Source organism: Triturus cristatus, chromosome 3_2, assembly GCF_964204655.1.
Source record: "Triturus cristatus chromosome 3_2, aTriCri1.1, whole genome shotgun sequence".
NCBI lineage: Eukaryota > Metazoa > Chordata > Amphibia > Caudata > Salamandridae > Triturus > Triturus cristatus.
In genome coordinates this window covers 1065915341-1065937054 of record NC_140584.1, presented here as the reverse complement: position 1 = coordinate 1065937054, position 21714 = coordinate 1065915341, and the positions used below count along the sequence as shown (strand labels likewise).

General features: G+C 43.9%; 1 long non-coding RNA gene and 6 other non-coding genes across 8 annotated transcripts; all 7 read left to right on the top strand.

Annotated features, from left to right (window-relative positions):
• Positions 1-1331: 1331 nt before the first annotated feature.
• LOC146859125 (uncharacterized) lies at positions 1332-18013 on the top strand. 2 transcript variants are annotated; one of them, XR_014980065.1, is made up of 12 exons: positions 1332-1598; positions 3740-3789; positions 4071-4115; positions 5011-5082; positions 5439-5477; positions 6063-6107; positions 7165-7222; positions 7454-7506; positions 13664-13745; positions 14380-14532; positions 15902-15974; positions 17941-18013. It is a non-coding gene; the product is annotated as an uncharacterized LOC146859125 (long non-coding RNA). The 2 variants fall into 2 exon arrangements; XR_014980064.1 differs by lacking the exon at positions 1332-1598 and adding an exon at positions 1863-1908.
• On the top strand, positions 3449-3579 carry LOC146859131 (small nucleolar RNA SNORA1). Its single transcript, XR_014980375.1, has one exon. It is a non-coding gene; the product is annotated as a small nucleolar RNA SNORA1 (small nucleolar RNA).
• On the top strand, positions 3843-3970 carry LOC146859130 (small nucleolar RNA SNORA40). The gene has a single exon (XR_014980401.1). It is a non-coding gene; the product is annotated as a small nucleolar RNA SNORA40 (small nucleolar RNA).
• On the top strand, positions 4610-4743 carry LOC146859129 (small nucleolar RNA SNORA18). Its single transcript, XR_014980378.1, has one exon. It is a non-coding gene; the product is annotated as a small nucleolar RNA SNORA18 (small nucleolar RNA).
• LOC146859128 (small nucleolar RNA SNORA8) lies at positions 5127-5266 on the top strand. The gene has a single exon (XR_014980379.1). It is a non-coding gene; the product is annotated as a small nucleolar RNA SNORA8 (small nucleolar RNA).
• On the top strand, positions 5913-5984 carry LOC146859127 (small nucleolar RNA Z40). The gene has a single exon (XR_014980368.1). It is a non-coding gene; the product is annotated as a small nucleolar RNA Z40 (small nucleolar RNA).
• On the top strand, positions 7253-7391 carry LOC146859126 (small nucleolar RNA SNORA8). The gene has a single exon (XR_014980380.1). It is a non-coding gene; the product is annotated as a small nucleolar RNA SNORA8 (small nucleolar RNA).
• Positions 18014-21714: the final 3701 nt, after the last annotated feature.

Genomic DNA, 21714 nt, shown 5'->3' with positions numbered 1-21714 from the left:
TACATTCACTGAATGGGGCTTTGTGAATATTGAAAAGTAGTAAAGTTAGACTTTTGGTCTAAATTTACCTTTGTGAATACTGAAAAAAGTAGTAAAGTTAGACTTTTTGTCGAAGTTTACCTTTGTGAATCAGGCCCTATTATAATGAGGACTTAAACACAACCACCTTCATGCACTATCTCTGTGGGGACTTAAACATCGCTATAATAACACAACATCTTTGTAGGGACTTGAGCAACACTGTAATAACACACTATCTTTGCGGGGACTTCAACATCACTATAATAACACACCATCTCTGTGGGGACTTGATCATCACTATGATAACACACTATCTCTGAGGGGACTTGAACACCGCTATGATAACACACTATCTTTGTGGGGACATCATTGTTTTCACACTCTTTATAATGGGATTTAACCTTTGAATGTACACTATTTCTATGGAGACTTAAACAAAATCTTCACCCACTATCTCTGTAGGGACCTGAACATCTATTTTGGCAAAAATTTAAGCAGTTAATCAAGCTTTGGATTCCACTTGACCATATTCCTTGGTTCCATATGTTAATTTCTTTATGTGTTAGTTCCCTTATCTCCTCAGAATTAAAGAACTAATAAATAGGTTAACTACAGCTTAAGTCTCTTTCTTTAACCATGATATGATATTTTCTGGCACATTAACATAATCTGTCTTTAATGTATACCCCTAGTACAGCAATTCACTTATGAAGAGATTATGATGTTGTTTGTGTACATTGTTGATAAAATAAACATTTAGCCATGTGCCCTCGACTGAATTCAATCACAAATAGTGTTACGGACTAGGTCCCCACAAGGATGGTAGCACTTGTTCAAGTCCCCACAAGGATGGTGCTGTGCGTATGATTAAATAACAATATATTTGCAAATTTGAAGCAGGATCCTGTATCATGAATTTTTTCTTAACATTTTTCTGTTATTTGTCTGTTGTAAAAACATTCAGAAAGGTTAGTCCCCACAAGGCAGGTGTTCACACATAGTCCCCACAAGGATGGTAACACGTGTGTGTGTGTGTGTGTGTGTGTGTGTGTGTGTGTGTGTGTGTGTGTGTGTGTGTGTGTGTGTGTGTGTGTGTGTGTGTGTGTGTGTGTGTGTGTGTGTGTGTGTGTGTGTGTGTGTGTGTGTGTGTGTGTGTGTGTGTGTGTGTGTGTGTGTGTGTGTGTGTGTGTGTGTGTGTGTGTGTGTGTGTGTGTGTGTGTGTGTGTGTGTGTGTGTGTGTGTGTGTGTGTGTGTGTGTGTGTGTGTGTGTGTGTGTGTGTGTGTGTGTGTGTGTGTGTGTGTGTGTGTGTGTGTGTGTGTGTGTGTGTGTGTGTGTGTGTGTGTGTGTGTGTGTGTGTGTGTGTGTGTGTGTGTGTGTGTGTGTGTGCGCCAATTTTTTGACTAAGAAAATATTTACTAGACAAAGATGGCGTCCAGATTTACCTAAGTGAAGCCATCGTTCCAGCTTTACACTGCGGGACGTGGAAACAACAATACGTGCAAAGTTTACGTTATATTTTGGGACAGGACTCCTCTCTGTTTCCTCACCCAACATGATAGACCTTAAGAGGCACGAGGTAGGACATGAGTGGTTTGGCAGTAGTTTGTGAGTTACACTGACTCGAGACTGTTCACGCAATATAATTAAATATATAATTAAATGCATGTGTTCACATATTTTCATTTTACAAAACGTCGAAGACTAGAACGTTGGGGGAAAAAAAGCCTCGCTGTGCTGCAGAATAATCCTGTGCGTGTGTCGTCAGACAATTCTTTCAAAACGTAATGACGTTCGACGTGCGCGCAAGACCTGCCCTCTTTCTGCTGTATAAATATCCGCCACGATTTCCTTTCAGGCCTGTTTCATTTTCTCTCGTCGGAGAAATGGTAAGGTTTTGGAAGCAGCGTAGTGTGGTTGGAGCGGTTTAGCTTCGAGGCCTAGCAGGTGTCTGCTGAACATAGTTAGACAAGCATAGTCTGTAGGTTACCTCGTCTTCATCGACTGTCTTCGTTTCTTTAAGTGTGGGGGTGGTGCGTGTTACTGCGTTGACTCGTGGAAGGAAGTATCCTGGCTAGTCTTGTGTACTCTCTTGACCGTGAGGGTCTTAATTTACTGAGCACTGTTTTGTTGTACTACTGGAAAGGTTCTCCGGTAAAATAGTTATTAAAATCCTTATTGCACGAATTTAGTCAGTCGTAGCGAAACATTTATCAAATGTATTAATTTTTAGCGTTATGGGTAATGTGATCGAAGTATAAAGTCAAACATATCGCCAGTTAGCGTACGAGCTGCTATATTTGCGAACAGTCGCGGTCGTTTGCATACGAACGCTGTCGAGCTACCAATAACTGGAGCTCCAAACTTGCCTACTAAAATCTCGTGGCCAGTTTTAAAGTATATAAGATGTGCTACCGCTTCAACTTCCTAATCGGGGTTATTTGCCTTCTCGGTGGTATTGGTGTCTAGGTTAGGTTCTTCCCTTGGTGACCTTTAAAGTCGGCAAATGGCTTCCAACTGGGTACAATAAACGCAGCACCATGATGAAATTGGCACTACGTTATTGTTGACTTGACGTCTTTGGTCTTTAGAAACTATGTATTGCAGCACGTATCGATATGTTTGTTTTGATCTTCTGTGGAAAGTGTTTAGATGCTGTGACTGATGGGCCACAGAGGTGCGGTCATCCTGTTATGCGACGCAGCACTTCGCAATGTGATGGTAGTGTGAGACAGGCGCGCAGCGTATGGTTTGCAGTAAACGTACAGCTTTAAGCAAAACTGCATAACTCTAAACTATGCCGAAGTAATAGCGACGTACAGTTTAGCCTATACAACGTGTTAGGGTACCTATCTAGCAAGTTGCATGTTAGTCTTGTTAAAGCCTACTCGGCATCTAATCCTTTCTAAGGTCGAAACCTTAGACGCAGTTCGAGTCTATAATCGGTTCAGCACTTACAAAACTAAAATGAGTAGATGTGGGAGTTGATAAAACACTGGCTAGAGTCCATTAACTCTTTCGAGCTGTTTTGCAACCCGGGTAGTGAAATTCAAATGGGTATAAAGGTCGCTTGGTAGATTTCATTTCGCTCACCACGCATAAAGGATACCCATTAAATTGTACGCTAATTTATAATACTTTATGCTAGCCCAACATAGTTGGCAACTGGGTGTGCCGGTCATTTCAGATCCACTAGAAATTATGCGACATTTACTGCTACAGAAAGAAAACCAGTTAGTTAGTGTTTGCATAATGTGACAATGCAGTACCGCATTTGACACTTGTTGCTTGATCCGGTTTAGTTGTGCGCGCAGTTATGCAGATGGATATGTGGCAAGTGCGTTACATATATAATCGTGTGTAACGCTGCTGGTGTCACAAAGTTCTGTGAACGTTCTGAAAAAAGTACCCCATTTGGCATGTTTGAAATGCCACTTTTTGTTTAACACGCCATAGTCTTTCTATGGTGTAAGAACTCATTGTGGCTAGATCAATTTACAGGTTTTGCTTCCATCTCTGTATGCACCATGACAGTGATGACAATGAGACCTGGCACATGACAACTCAACATCTCAAGTCATTTTTATTTAGACACTCTGCCTTACTCTTAAGTATTAAAATGATTTAGCATTCTCACTTTGTGTGAATTTTGTTTTTAGAGCGCAAATTGTAGGAAATTAAACTTAAACTATATACTGAACAAGTGTCTTTTCTTTGTAGTCCCATGATGTCTGTCCAAGATGTGTCGCAGTTTAATTGGCTGTTAAACAGTAAGTAAACTAAAGCAAAGGCTTTTTAGCTGCGTTTTTTTTTGTTGCTTAGAAGCACTTGATAGGTTTTGCTTACACATGGGCAAAAGCCAATCTTCATAAGTGCTTAGAGGAAATTCTTCTTTTGCAACCCACAGCTGTTTACTCTGTAGAAGTTGTGTTACTTGTAAGAAGGGACAAATTGCTTGGTAACCTCCTCTTGCTGAAGTTGTTTGTGTCGTCGGATATCTTACTTTAGGAGTTTTGTGGATGTAAAGTGATAAGACTCTTTTGTGTTTTAGGACCAGTAACATTTTTTGTTGACCCTGGATGACCATTACTTGCTGGTAAGTTTCCTTGAAGCCATTTATTTCTTGGTACTATGCTATCTGTATAATGTTCCGTACAACTTTTTAAACATCACTTTCACCTACCTTTGTAGTTAGATCGATTCTTCCCAATTTGAAGTGGGAATGAATATCCACTGTAACCTATCAAAGTTAATGTCAGTGTCGCTAGTGTTAACCTACTTATTCGCATACCTTGGTGCGTTTCAAGGTTCCCCAGTTTCAGTGCGATTGGCCAGATTTTATTTTGGTACTCCGAATTGGGGGTGCACCGTTGCGTCAATGCGGACTATGACGAGTGGTTTATGTGACACGCACTGATCTGCCTAGCCTGAGTGATGGAATGGTATGACGAAGTTAACATTAGATATGCCCATCTGTTCCATAGTCGCTGACTGTGCCCTAGTTTGTGGGAAAACTCGCATTCGTTTTCCGTGTCCTTTTCTCGGGCTCTGTCAAGGAGGGCTGAAACAAACTTGTTATAGAAATGTAGCGTTGAGGTCTATCCCGATGGAACTTCCACTGTAGGTTCATGTCGTTGGAAATGCCTCATAGAGAAACTTGTGGTTCGCTTTACCCACTGGTCTAACTTAGGCTTGGTGGGCTGAAAAAAATCCACAAAACATTTTTCCTTGCAGATTAGTTTTATTTTAACTTGCCCGTGTGCAGCCACATGTCCAACTGCATGTAATCCACACAAGGTTCGGCGTCATCTCTTTTGAAGAGATCTGGTGAACCACAGTAAATCCATTCTTTACGTCACTAGGTTTTACTTCCCTGTGTAACTGGTGTATGTCTCGCATTGTAAAACCGGGTCACTAGCCTCTTTTTGGCTAGTTTAGCGCTGTAAAAGCATGGCTGTGTGAAGTTACAAACCACCTTTTCTTTTGTGCAGGTTTCTTGCAGTACCGCTGAAGATCTAACCATGCTCTGAACAGTCTCCGCCGTGGGCTAGCACCCCCTGGAGGTGAGCTGCTGTTGCTACATTCACTATACTATAGACTGAAATGCTGCACCGAATGGTATCTGCACACACCAGCCTCTTCCTGGTGCGGTGTTCATTGATCGGTGCTACAGTACCCCAGCATCTGGCATCGTTGGTTTGCAGGCCTCTCGTGTTTGTCGAACCTGGTATTTCTGCTGGTACACGCTGTATTGTTTCACCGTATCACTCATGTAGCCTTTAACTGATCGCTTCAATAATGGAGCATGCGGCTGCAGGCCGTGCTTGAAGTGTTGAGCATACTGGTATGATCTGTTGCTGACGAGACCTTATTTTGCGCAGTTTGCATTAATTCAAATTTTGTATTTTTTTTTTTAAAGATGCAGCTGGCGAAAGCTACTTCCAGGCATGTTGAAAGGGTACGTGAACATTGGAACTGAGCGCTCATATTTGAGTTTTATTTCAATGCCCCCTTATGTTATGCCGTATTACAGTTAAGGCAGATTGGGCACTCCATGAGATGTAAGTAGCCGCAGCGAGCGTAGTCCAATCTATATGGACTCCTAGGGCACGTCTGCCACGTAAGGCCACTGAAGGGTCGGATTCGAGCAAGAGTGTTCAAACCCCTGGGGGAACCTCTCGCACTTAAATGTGAATCTAGCCCCTAAAAAAGGGCACTGAACAAGACTTGCTTTTATGTCGCGGATTTGAATGACCATACCCAGCTTGGTCCAGCCTTAGTTAACGATTTAAATACGTGGGTGCAGTTCCGACTTTGCTAGTATTAAAGCCGTGATAAAGCGCTCTCGGTACGGATTTCCATTTCTGCCAAGGCCAGCAGTCCGGGCTTTGCTACATGTCATGATGAATGGCAAATGTTCAACTGCTCTGAAGAAGTGAGTGATAAAAGCCTTTCTGAACGATGATCTGTAATCCCGGTTAATTTGTGGCGTGGCTGATTCTTGGGCTCTGCTTGCTAAACTGTCTCCTGTCTGTTTCAACAGGTGTCTTGAAGCGTGCAGACGGTACTCCAGCCTGCATCCCATAAGGTAACTTTCAATAACCCGCATTACAAGTCTTGACTGTCTCTGTACTACTCACCTGGGCCTTAGTGTGGTTGGTGAACGCTAAACTGACTACTATCTTGTTTCGGAATACTTGTTGGAGCCACCTCCTTCGTCCCCAAAATGAACCCAGCCTCGGTCACTTGCACATCAGTGCAGGTTACAGCTAAGCATAGTACGTGGCCTCCCTAAATCACGTCCACATGAAGTTAGTTCCCCTTAGTACCCCTCCTGTATTAACCTATTAAGGAAAGGATGATTGTTTCGTAGACTGCTTTGGAAGGAGTGGGGATGGGTCCCCTGCAGCTCTAGCACCGTTGGCACTGGTTTCTACCTGCTCTTTAGGGGTGGGTAGAGGGGACCAGCCCGGATCTGCACACGGCTGCTCGGGTCATGGAGAGGGATTTCACCCCAAAAATGTGTTGCGCTCATTTCAAATTTATCCTAGTCGCCTATGTACATAATCGTGCTCTACAGAAACCCCCTCAACCTGCATGAGTAAATAAGACTTCACCGATCAGTGGAGATACTTTGTTCTGATTTATTACCGTTGACAGCCCTATGACAAAAGCCTTGCCGCTCGTCTTAATTTAGCGCAAGCACGTTTATTTGTGGACTTTCGCAGGCATCCCCCTTGCTTCGTTAAACTGGAGGAATAAACATTGAAGTAAACTAAACTGGGGTTTATCTTGAGGTGTAGGCCTTTCCCTCTAACATGCCTCTTTATGTCGCAATGACCAGAGCAGCATGTTAAGTTCTGTGACAAAGTAATGCTGTGAATCATGCCAGCCACTAAGTGCTGCCTGCTTGATAGAAACTGAAGTCTTGGGTTCCAGAGCCTCGCACCCAAGTTACATATGTACTGCATGACTTGCGCAAAACTATTTCCAACTGCGGTTCCGATGATGAAACTGTTCAACTGCTGTGTGACTTGTAAGATGAACTGAAATGGTGTTCTGAGCGGAACTGCTAGCTGGCGTGGCACTTAGTAATGCGTCCTGATTGGTGGAACATGAGGATTTTTCTCTTCTCCCCCTTGTAGGAGACCAGGGAGCCTACTGGAGTCTTACCTTCCATGGAGTTGACTCTCCTGACTGGAGGTAAGTGTCCACCCGACCTCTTGACCTTTATGCACTGCATGGTATCTGCACACACCAGCTGTTTCCTGGTGCGGTGTTCATAAGTCGGTGCTAGATTAACTCGGCATGTGGCATCGTTGGTTTACAGGCCGCCTCTGCTTGTAATCCTGGTATTTCTGCTGATACAAATACTTAATGTGTTAATCTAACATCTTATGTTGCGTCCGTTCACTTTGTTTTATTTCTTTTCAGGGAGCAGTGGAGGCGTGGCCGATGTGACTAACAGATCATATTTGACAGTTCAGGTAAACGTTTTGATTAGCTTGCTTGATAACTTTATTTCGGTCGATGACCATAAAAGCACAGATAAAATATTTACGTACAGAATAAAATACATAAATAGCTAAAGAAATAGTTATTAAACAAAGGTTATCATGCAGAATATAATCAGCTATTTAATTCATCTGGGTTAAAAACAGTCAGTGAATTAATTAGTCAGTGCGGACCTCCTTCGCCACATACTATATAAAAAGCGAGAGACAGAACACGATGGGAGGTGAGGTATCATAACGTAGTATCCTACAGGCTTGGGCACATTTTTTTTTTAGTCCCAGATTTCTGCAGTGGCACAAGCCAAGATCTGCGTATTCCCTTGTAGGCAGGACAGAAGAATAGAACATGTGGTAAATCTTCTTTAGTTTCATTGCACACTGGGCAAATCCCCACATCTCTTCCCGCCCATTTACAGGTCAGTTCCCCGATTGGAAGGCAACCGTGCCTGAATTTGATATACAGCTTTTTTGCCATAGGGGGTTGGATCAAATCTAGAAACTCCTCCCTACTCGGCACCAATTTTATTTGTAAAAACTCTATGGTCAACCTGCCCTTGGGTGGTAAGCAGTGTAACAGAGCTAAATTATGCTGTCTAAATAGAGCCAACAGCTCTGTTCTCTGTACCACTACACAGATTTCCTCGGGGGTCTCCCATAATTGGGGGAGGCCTATCTGATATAATACAGTTTTAATATGGGATAGCCAGGGTATGTTTCTACTCTTCAGCTGAACCCAAATTGCAGCAAACTCGGCTCTAAAGTCTTCGAGCTCGGGTGCCGTCCACAGCCTTCTCCAATACAGGAGAGGTCGACTCGATAAGAGTTCAGAAATGGGCTCTAGACCTAAATCGAATCTCAGGGGTATAAGCGGGGTGCTCTGGGGGAGCCCTAGCAAGTTTCTAATGTATGTTCTACCTTGGAAAGGGTCGTTGCACAGGTATGACCCCAGAGTTCTGCGCCGTATATTGCAGCGGATCTGGCTTGGGCACCATACATTTCAAGGCCTGGGGAGACTGGTTTAAATTGTGTTTTCCTCTGAAATTTGTTAATACCACCCGGGGGGGCGCCAGCCTTTGAAATTCCTTGTCCGCATAGGAACTTCCTAGTTTTATATTTGAGTTTTGTATAGCACTGTAATGTGTTATGTATATTCTGTGTATGTATTGCGTACATATGTGGTTGTGAATTGCAAATACGAACTATGTGTATAGAAATCTCAACCTCAAAATAGCAAAAAGAAAAATAAGAAATTAAAACGGTGAATAACCAAGAATAAAATATAATTTTGTACCAGAATGAACTGCATTGAGACATATGTACATATTTATCCAATATGCACGGATTGAAATCAGCAGTTTTCTCGCAGACCTGGCAGCATTTTCAACTTTATCAACTAGTTTCTGGTCCCACCCATGCTGCCGGCCACTTACTAGAACCCATCTCTTCTAACCTTCCATAATATAATTGCGAGTCCTCCTAGCCCAGTCTGTTCTGGTTATTTTTTGATCTGTCCCTCCTTGCTCCGGTACCCCCTACTAAGGGTACCCAACATCTCTTAATTTAAACGTCCATGGCGTAAAGTGACTCTTGAGCAATTCCACGCTCTTCTCGCTTTAAATTGCCCAAGCTGCCTCGATCCAGTTGCAGCTTATAAAATCTTTTGCAACTGGATCCTCCATGTACTGTATTCTTTTATCCCAGCCAACTGGTCTCAAGTGCCGTACTTCTCATGCCAATCCTGTTTTCCGACAGCCTGGCTGCTATGCATAAAGCCTGTAAAGTTGGAACGGGCATGGAGAAGGGAGTATGATCTGCCTGCTAAGATATCAGACGGCAATAAAAGGTACCATCGGGCTATACAGGTACTTTGCTAAAGAGATCCAGTCTATCAGTAATCCTACTAAATGCATTTTTAAAATACTTAATGATTTCAAACATAGGAAATATCCAGCAGTTTCTGTGATTACGTCTAAACTTTCCAGGTGTCTGCTCCGCCTTTTCTCTCCTGTATTTAGTCTGTCGGCCAGGGTGTGCCACAGGGCTCTGTCCTGAGCCCCGTACTCTTTTAACCTGTACGTTCAACCTCTGGCAGTGATGGCTAGGGACAGGGGTCTCTACATTCTTATGCCGACGACATGCAGTTGGTGGTGGTTCTCTGATTCTACGCAGAATGCCGCTAATTTTAGGTGCAGGCTGGCAGCGGTCTGAGTGGGTAACTGCCAGTTGCCTCTAGCTTAATGCTAATAAATCAGGTGTTGGTGGGGAAACATCAAACTCTGGAGCGAGAGCTGGTGGCCCAACACCCTTGGGAGAGCTCCTTTCCCCAAGGCGGCAGTGAAAAACCTAGGGAATAAATGGATTCAACCCTCAGTTTTCAGGACCGCACAAAGAAATTGGCAGGCACTTGCTTTAGTCTACAAAGACTGACCCCCCCCTTCTTGGCTATTTTGATCCATCTACTAGATAACTGATTGTCCAGGTGGCCATACTGTCTAGGCTTGATTATGCTAACTCTTTTCTTGGGCGAATAAAGCTTAGGTTATGCACCTACAAAAGGTCCCAAATGTAGCAGCCAGAGGTCTTTTGGGACTTGTGAGAAGACTCCCCATCTCGGGTGCAATCAGGCATCTACATGGCTGCCTGTGGCCAAGCACATAGAATTTAAAGCTCTTTGCCTGGTTTTTAGGTCGAGTACTACCGGTCTGCCAAAAGGCAGAACCGGAAGTCGGAGATTTAATGACTTGGAGAAGAGGGGCTTGAACCCGCCCCTCTTCTCCCCTGTTCTCCATTGGCTGGCCTCGTAAATGCTGGCCAGCCACTGGAGAAGAGGTCAGTCACTCCGATATTAGGCCCCGTCCTTTTCGGATCGGGGGGGCGTGTTTTTTGCGAGAAGTCTCAAGGAGGAGACAACAGCAAAACACGCCCCCGAATCCGAATTCAGCGAGGCCAGTGGTCCTATGAAGAATTCAACGAAATAAACATTCCGGCAACCCTTGAAGAAATTGTGCGAATGAAACTTGGGGACGTTCTGCTATTTATGGGGAGTTTAAGTATTAACTCTTTTTTTAGGGAATTTTAAATTAGCAATGTACGTCTCGGGACACAGGCCGATAAATGCGCTCCGAGGCTACCGCGATATGCAGCGTTTAACCTCTTCCTCTATCTCAATGTAAATAAATGCCATCTGCCTGTGCGATTGTTAACCAGTCAGGGAGTAAAGTGGGAGTCTAACTGTAGACAGTGACACTTACCCAGTAGTACTCGTCCCTGGAGACCCTTGATTTTCCTGCAGGGGAAGCCCAGCTTACAGCAGCTGTAAATCCGCTTGATGTACTGGAAGAGATGCTGGTGGGGAAAGACGGGCCTGGGGGGTCCCAAGGGGGCGCTGTCCTCCAGCGCGGCCAACTTGTGGTGCCTGCTGCTCCAGGGCTGGCGCATGTGCAGGCACTGAAGCCGGGGGTCCGCCCTGCCGAGGTCATTGTAGTCCACGCCGAAACCCCCATCCTCGGACATTCCCGCGGCCCAGTGCCGGGCGGACACCCTGTGCCTGGGGTAGAGTGGCAGGGTCCGGCCCTCCTGGAGGAGAGAGAGCAGACAGCAAAGGGCGAGCGTCCCACATGGCGCGGCACAGAGGGGTGAAATGGCCGCGGCGCGCCGGGCTGTCCCTTAAATAGGCCTCCCTGGGCCCTGCACAGACTCTCTGGCTGCTCGGACGACATTCACTGGAGGAATCCTTTCTGCGGCTGATGGTCTGAACTCCCCGAACAATGCGCTGCCCATGCTGCGATAATCACTTATATTTACACACCCATCGCCTATTTAAATGGCCGGCAGCGCCTCTGAGGGGTGAAAGAAATAGAATTTAGGAGCAGCGGTGAATAAGAGGAGCAGCGGTGAAAGCACTGCTTAGGCCAGTCTATTCTTGGGAACTGTGCTGAATGTAAACAGTCTATAAAAAGCAAACTTTTTTTTAAAGTAAAGAAGGGCGTGATGTCCGTTAGATGTCTCCTGGATTTAATGCGGTTGATGCCAGCCAGCATTACAGTGGTCGGTGCACACAGCGCCTGCAAGGCTGCCCCAGTTCATACACACTGGTCACCAATTGTGTAGCAAGGATGCCATGGAAACCTGGTGCAAGCAAGGAGAATGTCCCCCTTGGCTGCACTTGGGCTATTAAAATACAGCAGCGTTCAGTGAGCCCCCAGGACTCTGGGCCCCTGTGCTACTGCACCTGCTGCATTACTGGTAACTACTCCCCTGTATTTCACCCAACTGTCACTGCTCCGAATTGACATTTGGTGTCCATGTTGACTCAAGGACGAGGTCTTTTCCAGCCCGTTCAAAGCTGCCCCACGTTTTAATGCCTTCGATGGCCTTTCCAGCAACGTTTAAGTCGCAGGGGCTACAGAGACTCCTATCTCGTCAACGCTTTTTAGACCATCCTTGGAGACTAACAGGGGGCAAAAGTCCGGGCACTGCAAAAAGTTAAGTTAGAGCGCGTGTGCGACAGAAGATGCAAAGTTCGGAATAGAAGGGGCACTGCTCGGGTCAGGTGTTTGTAAATCACTAGTGAGTACTGGGTGGGGAGGGGGCACTCCCGAGGGGAGATTAGAGTGAGCACAGCAGGGTAATCTGCGCCCACTGACTAATGAGCCCCTCATTGTCTTTTGTGTGTGCAGAGCCCCTGGAACAAACGCATCGCATTGCTGAGCTAACAGCCCCATGCACGTTTAGCATGCAGCGGGAGGGGGACGGTGGAGGGTCAGAAAGGAGACTCCCTGGCTGGGCCTGTGGGGTACACGCGGTTTAACCCCCATACCCAATGACAATACAATTACCCTTATCTTCAGGGTTAGGAAAAAATGTGCAGTGAATTCCAACTCAACCCAGAGACAATTACTTTTAACAAGCATTTACAATGCAATGGTCTCGGCATTGGTAAAGTTAGAGCTATTGCCATTGCTCATGACATTATTTTTGTTTATGTTTTTGTTTTTAAAACATTTAAAGAAACGGCATTGTCATGAGCAATGCCAATAGCTCTAACTTTAACAATGCCGAGACCGTTGCATTGTAAATGCTTGTTAAAATCCTGAAACTTTCCTCCCAGTGTATCCTAACCAATGTATTGGTGCCATATACACCTACGTGCAATCTGCGCTCTATGGGGTCATGCCTTGCTCTTGTTCCACAGGTAAAACGCTTGCGTGTTGGGACGTTCTTTCCACTGTCTAGCGGCAAAGCTTTGCAACGCTCTCCCCTACACATCCGCAGCCTGGAGAATTACCTGACGTTTAGGAAGGCAATAAACATCTCTTCCCTGTGGCCTAGGCTCTAGTGTTTAGTCTAGTAAGCGCCGGGACGCCTCTTTGCTGAGGCAGCTGTTGCGCTATACAAATTGGACGAACATAATACACAATTGGGCTTGTTTTTGTTATGATTAAATATAGATCTTGTATTTAGCATGTTTCTTTACCCCAATTGCTCATGGTCCCTGTGACAGGGCAATGACGCCGACCATGTTCTTCATCGCTGCCTACCACCTGTGATGCTTCTTGTTAATGTCCACCTCCCTAGTCTTTGCCTTCCTATGGCTGCCCGTCTCTTACCAGTGACATCCTCTGCTTTTATATTGCCCTTGTCTGCCGTAATGTCCTGTCTGAGCTCACCTCCAGTTACTCACTGTAGGCCACCCACTTTGCCGACTCCTCTGCACTGCCAAGGCCTTACCCACCCCTTCCTGAAACACCCTTCAATCCGATATTGCTCCATAGCAGCTGGGACATGGTGCCCCTCTTCACATAGCATTTCACTACCCTACAGTTTGGAGACCACGGGCCTACTCCGACCTAGGACTGGGGTTTGCCTTTGTGGTAGTATCTGAACGATTTCCAGCAAAAAGATAGATTATGACATCTTCGGTCATTACCAAGGCTGTTTGAATGTGCTGTTTCAGATCTGCCGTGGACATGACCATATAGCAAAGGATACAGCAGACTTCTCTTGGCTACGCAAGTAGCATTAGTTTGCTGTTGCACACTTTGGAACCGAGTAACAGCCTGCGTTAAGGTGCTGATTTCAAACTGATCTGTTGCATGCTTTAGCTAATCCACTTTTTTTTTTTCTTAAGGACTGAAATAAGCTGGTGTGCCCTCCTTAGATGAATGGCGTTCATGATACAATGCAAAGTGGACCACACCACTCTGACGAAGGTGAGTCTCTATTCCCACCCCACCCTCCTTAGTTCTGTTAAACTTGGTCATTTCAAAGAGTGCTTATGTGGCTGTACAACCCGTAGCGCTTCACGCTATGACCAAAGATAAAAATCCTCTGCAGGATACCGTGGGCACCCGTGTGCACTGTGGTCTATTCCAGAGGAGACATCTTGGCTCTGGGGAAATGGCATATTGGCGACAATTGCTTTAGATTGATACCTAATTGCATAGAGCTATTACTTTTAGTATGCCCTTGCAAGATCATACAAATGCTTGTGCTTTCTTAGATGTGGGGTGTAATGATTGTATTTGCACTTGTGAAGTGTTGGTGCCACTATATTTGGCATGCAGCATTTTTTAGGTCCAGCCTGAGCCAGTCCGCATGCGCTGCTCTAGCGATCTATTGTAGTTCAGTACGGGAGAGAAGCCCTGCCTGCTCCCCTCCCATATTGTCATTGGCTTCTGTTTGTCCTTCCTCATTGCAGGCTTCCGATTCAGTAATTGACTTGTTTGTCCCTCCTTACTACCGCCTTGTGTTAATTTGTAGCCTCCCTTTGGCAACTGGCCCCTCTATTTCTGTTACATGGTACGTTTATTAGTTTCCAAACACTTTTCTTTCTTCCTACTGCAGGCAGTACGTGCGCCGCGGGACAATGGCGGCCTCTTGCTCATTTGGAAACAAAACAAACATTAGGCTGGACGTGGGTCCTCGTGGCGTATCCGGAATCTGTATGTGGCAGCATCCGATAGCATCCTTCTGGTCCAGGTTCAGCCTCACACACGAGTAAGTGTACGAAACCCAGTGGTATGGCAGCTTTTCGTATCAAACTGTTGGACGCGCTCAGTTCGCGTGGGGGAGACCGGCCTTACGGGTTGGACCCTCTGACGCTGGCCAACGTTTAATAGCAGTGAGAAGTTGGTACTTTGATTATACCGTTGGCTTGAACTGAATTCAGTGCAGTGTTTACAGATCATTCTACTGCCCCCTACTTCTGTCGGAAGTGTTAGAAGGCTGTAGCGTGACCTCTCCTCACCCTATTGAGTTGAGGCTTTTAGGGGGTGGTGGGGGGGGGGGGGGTGGGGAGGGAACGTGTAAAGTAGATTTGATGATTCCAGTTATGTTTTTTTTTAATTTATAAACTGGCAAGGTTCCCTTGCTGTACAGCTGGGGAATGTCACAATTGACACTGATCTACACACTGTCATATTGCTCAGGAATTAATATTTTTAGCCATGCTTAAGGGTCTTGCAGTTTTTCTAACAGCTTTGCAAAAAAAACTTTCCAGGCAAACTATGGCAAGTGAAAAGGTTTACAGGTAACCGCAGATTTGCACACTTTGCCATTCTTTGTGTTTTTAACAAGTCTGTAGGGTCGATAGTGGTGTAGTTTGCTAGCTATCTGGTCTAAAGACATTCTAGCACGCACTTAAGAGAATCAATCTATTTAATTTACAGTCTACATTTTGACTGTCTATATGGGTAAAAAAAAATCCTTAAGCGCCACGGTAACGCATATAAATTCAAAGTAGTCTGTTCTACCGACAAGGAGTTTGATTTCAGGCCATCTGAAAAGGCAGATTGTGCTGGGGCATGTAAGTACATCCTCCTTGTTCACCTGCTCCGAATCGTGGAGCAAGGTACATGGTGGTCCCCTTTGATGGCACCCAGCCTTTTCCTGGTCTTGACAAACTGTTGGTTTTTCTAATTGAGGCTCGCACATTATCGTACTCCGTGTTCTACCTGAACAGATAATGGTTGTGAGACGTTTAGTGCACTCTGGTCAACTAAGTGAAATGTACATTCTAATTCTTAGTCATATAGTCGGGTGTTATTTGATTTAACAAGTTCTGGGGAATTCCTGAAAGGTAGCAGTCCCAGCGTTTTAAGGATAATCAACTTGTAGATTGCCATGTTAGTAGTTTAAAAAAAAATAGATGGGCGCCCCACAATAACCAGTGCACTGTTAAGTACCTGATAGTCCTTTCTCACCCTTGTTTTTAAGAAAGCAGTCTATGATGATTTGTTATCCCTGTCTGAGTCAAAGATCAATGTGGAAAATAAATTACTGAGACTTGCTTTGTGAAACCTAATCTGCGTGGCTTCGCCCCTAAATTAGTTGGTTTGCCACTAACTCTTTTCCCCTTCAATTTCAGGCTCTAGACTACTTGTGTTGGTGGTCATGTGACGGAGGTTTCATGGGAGAGGATCAGAGGCGTTTTTCAGCAGGTAGTTAACACCTTTGCTGACCTGTTTGCAAGGAGCCTTGTTAAATATTGCAATCAGTTGTTGAAGTGAGGCCACCACTGTAATTTAAATTCGTGTCACTCATGGTGCCTGCGTGTAACTGAGCCAGTGATGATTTGTTATCCCTGTCTGAAATAAATCAATGAACGGGACAACCTTTTTCTGAGGCTAAATTTGTCAATTGCTTATATTAAGGTTTCTGTATGTTTCATGTAATTTGCAAATCTGTTGATTTCGTGTTTGCCTATGCATAAATTACACCAACGTCGAAAAATAGATGTAACTTCGATCAAGCACTTTGTGCTATTTAGCATGAAATACATGTTGGCTTTCGTTTTTAATGCCGAGACTTATTGTGCTGAATCACAAACTCAAATTGCAAGAATGTGGCAGCTTTGGCATAGAGTATAGCCAGTTTATGTAATTCAATTAGAAGCATTTCAAGGCTTGTAATAATGCATAATATCAGACAGGTTCTCCAAGCTTAGCTAAAAGCTGATCAAAGTAACGAGGACTGTATACTTCACAACATTCAGATTTTGTGCGCTGAAGACCAGGAATTGGGAGGTTAATATCCTACAGACCCTGGTCAACGCCTTGAGCAGTGATAGCATAGATTCTGGCAATACTAGCGTGTTCCTTTCTGTGGGAGTAACATGGATACCAGTGTTGATATAATTTAAAGTGACTTTATGAGAGAGTAGTTCACCTTGGGCAATATCATTTTTAGGTCTTTCTCAGTGCATGTACGACTGGTTTTAGATCTAGCCTGAACCCGCGTGCATGCACTGACTTTGGCGATCTGCTGTAGTGGAGTATGGAAGAGAGCCCTGCCAGTCTCAGCCCATATGTCATTGGCTTCTGAGTTTGTCCAACGTAATTGCTGGTTTCTGATTCGGTAATTGGTTTTAGTCCCTCCTTAGTACTACTTTCTTCATTTGTAGCCTCCTGTGACTACTGGATGCTTTACACTGGACGGGTTAGTCTTGTAAGCACTGCTCTAGTTTTCTTTCTTACTGCAGGCACGACGTGCTTTTCAAGCATTCAGGAACATTTTTAACATGGTTCTGGATATCCAGGAGAAAGTGAACAAATGTTTGTGAATGAGGTAGTCTGTCCTCATTAAGAGTATCAGAACATCATAGTTTCCTCAGCCCGAAGTTTGTGCCAGGTTGTTGTTTTTGATTGCCAGATTCTTTGCCTCGCCATGGATGCGGAGTCAAAGCATGGTCCATTGCCTGGATACCTGACGAGCGCTATCCACATTTGGAGCAGCCTTGTCTTAAGATTTAAATTTGGCAGAGCAAGGGTACCATGATGAGCCAGAAGTGTTAATTTGCTGTTAATGTATGCAGTGGCATTTCCATTGGCACGTTAAACAAGTGAGAAGTTGTCTTTAGTAATCGCCAGAGATTCTCCAGAGTGGGGGATTTGGGCCCTGTAATTTCACAAATGTTCACCATTCGTACCGTTTTTAGGTTGAGCCTGGGAGCGCATGCTCTGAGGCATGGTGATTTTAAGTCCAGCCTACTGTCCGCCTATGTTTTTCATTGAAGCCAGCATTTACGAAGGACTATGGTGCAGGCCAGATTAGTTAATAGGCTTGTTAGTCTCGCCTTAGTACCGCTTTGTCCTCATTTGTAACCTCCTGAGGACTCGTTTACTTCAGTTACAAGGTATGTCATTTAGCGCGCCATGTGCACTTTCCAAGCAGCCCAGAATAATAGCGTCTCACATTTACAAGAGAATGAGCTATTTGCTTTGTAAATGACCTGTCTTAAGGGTTAGCAGGCATTGTTGGGTACAATGCCAATAGCTTAAATTCTTAAATGCGAGACCTATTGCATTGCAAATGCTTGTTTAGTGCATGAATTCTCCCTTGACTTAACTGTTCATGTTGAGCTAAAAGTAGTGTGACTATAGTAATCCCTGGCAATTTGTCTTTCAGGTACGTCGGTCCCAGAGGCGCTTCTTTCCTTGGCTACACTTTTTTTTTTTTTTGCAATAAAAAGTTAAATTCATGTCTGGCTATTGTCGTCTTTAAATTGGGTGTGCAGGCCTACAGTCCATGACTGTTACAGGTGCCATTATTGGTGGTTCGCACCTTCTCAGCACGTCTGGTTAGACTTTATTGATCTTGGTGGGAAAATTGTCAAACACCACTTGAAAGATTCAACCTCAAGCAGATACATTTTCAGTAAAGTTTCTATCCTCATTGGGGATTAGTTGCTGGATATAGCCGGTGACCCTATACTGTCTCCAATCTGACCTGCATGGGACCTTCGGACCGATTACTGACCTGCAGACGTCAGCCTGACCTGCCACTGACTGCTTTTTTTTTTTTGGGTGGTTTAAATCTGTAGTATATTAGTACAATCCAGTTATACAAGCAACAACGAGTTAGAAGTGTCCTTGTAATATTGCACGTTAGAGTACCATATGCTTTTCCAGGATTTAGGATGCATGATATAGTATGTGTTGCAAGAGCTAGAATAGGAAGGCCCATTCAGTTGTCAGGAAAGCTATGAAGGCATTATACACAATGCTGTTGAAGGTGGGCACTGGGCACAGTTGATTGCCACATAAAATAATACATCACAATGCAGAATCAAACTGCAGTTACGTATAGCAATTTTAATAACATGAATGTTCAGGCATGCCACTGACTGCGTGTTGGATTTTCCATGACTCGCCCTAGGTATAGAGCCTATGTTGAACTTGAACCAAAGAATTAAGACTGAAAAGTGTCATAGACTTGGTCAGACTGAACCAGTGTAAACTAGGATTGATAATGCTATTGGCTTAACTGCACAGGCACATTCTTTCCCTGGACTCGCTAATCCTGTACCAAAGTTTTATTTTCTTTAAACTAGAAGCTAATATTGCACATGACTTCATAAACCTTGCAATACACCTGAGGGAGAACTACTTTAATACCTTGTGTAGGAAAGTAGGATCTGCTTCCATGGTTACCCCTGCTTTTACCTAGTCATTCTGCTTTCTGACTGGAATCCTGCTAATCAGTACTCCAGTCACTGTGCTGTCCCTAAATTGGACTATGGCAAGTACATTGGTGCCTTCCTAATTGGCTACTGATGTACCCTTACCAGTCCCTAGTATAGGTTCCGTGATACCCAGGGCTTAGGTACACCAGGGACTCCCATGGGCTGCAGCATGTATTATGATATCCATAACACTCCAACTGACTACAGGCCTGCCACTGCAGCCTGTGTGAGGTTATGCATGCACCATTAATGAAATCGGAGGTCACTGCACAACTTATAAGTCTCACCCCTAAAAGGCAGGGCTTTCAATTCTGATGGCAAGGTGCTTTGTTATAATGTGAGGGTGCTCAGCATGAGCAGGGCATCACTTCAAACCCAGGAGTCTTTTCTTCCGGCTTTCCGTCAGACACTTTCCACATCTAGTGGACATAGTCATTTACGAGATGTCTAACTATATATTCGCTGCACCGAAACAAGTCTTGTTTGGTATGAAACATTTTGGAATCCTACCCCAACACTGATTCCAATGTAGTAGTAGGATCCCATGTACTGGCGGGCTCTCCAATGGAGCCCCCTTAATTACCGGTATCAGCCTTCAGGGTATATCTAACAGCAAGCTAGTCCTGCTGCATATCACAGCCTATTCATCCCTCCTCCTGCTGAGCCAGGCTCGAGCAGGGCGAAGGTAGAACAGGTTTCCTATCACAGGGAGGTGTAACTTCCTCAGACAGGTCTTGGCTTATTGGGCTTGGGGGGGTGGTTGGGGGGGAGGGGGTGTGCTTGCCAACACCACCAGACTGCTTTGAAGGGCACATTTTGTGCCCTCCTTCCATACTGCAGTTGAAACCAATTCAGGGAGCCATTGGCTGCCGTCCTGGTGTGAAAATGGGCAAAACACTAGTATCCTCTTATCTAGCCCAGAGGTCTTCAATCTGTGGGGCATGACCCCCAGTGGGGCTGCAAGGTCCTGGGAAGTGGGTCTTGCTTTCCTTTTGGAAAGACAGCAGCCCTGGGACTGCTAATTTAGATCGTGATCAGCTGCTTGTCTGAAACGAATGCAAGTGTGCCCATCTTTAGCAAGTGTAGATGCTTGGGAGAGGTCCTGGCTTTAACTGATCAAATCACTGCAAGGGTTGTGATGACGTTTGTATTTAGTGGGGGGGGGCAGTTAACAGCTGGGCTGGGAAGTGCTTTCATTTAATTAACAAACATCAATTGAGGGGTTTGTGCAAATTATACTCAACCAAAGAACTGATAAACCCCCAAAATATCCTATTCAGGCATCAAAGTCCATATAATTTATTAATAAATTGGATTTATTATGCCTATCAAAATTTTGATCACTATTGTATTCAAGGAACATTACACAATACATCCTAACTTCCGATTATATACAAGACAGACTTTTATTTGTAATATCAATCTTTGTACAGTGAATCAATTAAAGTCTTGAATAATAGAATTCAAAACATGACAATAATAAAACATAATAGGTTAAAAACAGTTAACTGTGTCCTCTTGTCGACGCGTCTCAGTGTACTCTGTATTTAATAACACCTTCAGGACCACAACATAAAAACATGGACTGCTCACTATATCAAATTTAAAAATGGAAATACATATAATTAGGCATAAACGTGTGCTGAGAAGGGACACTTTCTTTAGTTCAGAATAATTTACATAACTAATGAGTATGCAAGGAATTCAATAAATTAAACTCTCAAACAAAACGTGATGGTGCAATAATTAGGACACACCAACATGCCTATCACAGATAGGCCCAAATTAAGGTAAGTGCAAAATTATAGTATACAATTATTACATCAGACACCTAATCTATAAGTCAACCTATTTTTTATATATTATTGCATGTACTTTCATAAGTATATTCGACTCCCTTTTATTTCCTTTCTTCCTTTTATATTCAAAACTTTTTGCAACTGAATAATATTACTTTCCTTTATCCTACTTGATTAAATAATATAGACTGGAATTGATAGACCAGAGTCAATGATGTATTACAACGTTTTGTTCAATTGACTTATTAATGGACTCGCCCGTGATAAAGCGTAATGTATTACTAGAATCTCCCTACTGTTGTAGGATTCAGTATTTAAATAGACGTAAGGGTATTGCCTTCATTTGCCCTATTAATTCAAAGAAAATATATGCATTATACTTAATGAGCACAACTCCACCCATTCATTGATTCTTTGTCTTAATCAGAAATAACTCACCGAAAACTTTTCAGTTGACTGCGATATTTTTTCCTTTTTCTTTACGGTATTTGCGACCTTTTCTTAATTAAAAGGTGAGTTCTGGCATTTTTTATCAATCGTTGGAGATTTCAGATTTTCAATATTTATTCTGAGGTTAGCTCCTACAATACAAACCGAAGGACACAATTATAAAAATATATATGCCCAGAGCATGTATCTATATAGAAATTAGAATGTTAATCTTGAGGTTATTAGTCTAACTGGAAAGGACCTAGTTAGCCCAGGTACCACCACAGACCCAAGTAACGGCCCATTGGTTGGTACTAAACCTCGACTGGCTTTCATATAAATGTACCAGTTGTTCATACTCAACTATTTCACTTAATACATTTCTAAAGGGGCTCTAAACTTTAACCCGAAGCCCAATTTATTTAAACAGTATAGCCTCAAAATGTTACTGAAACTACGTGCGTTGGAGAAGAACGTGCCATCTTCATA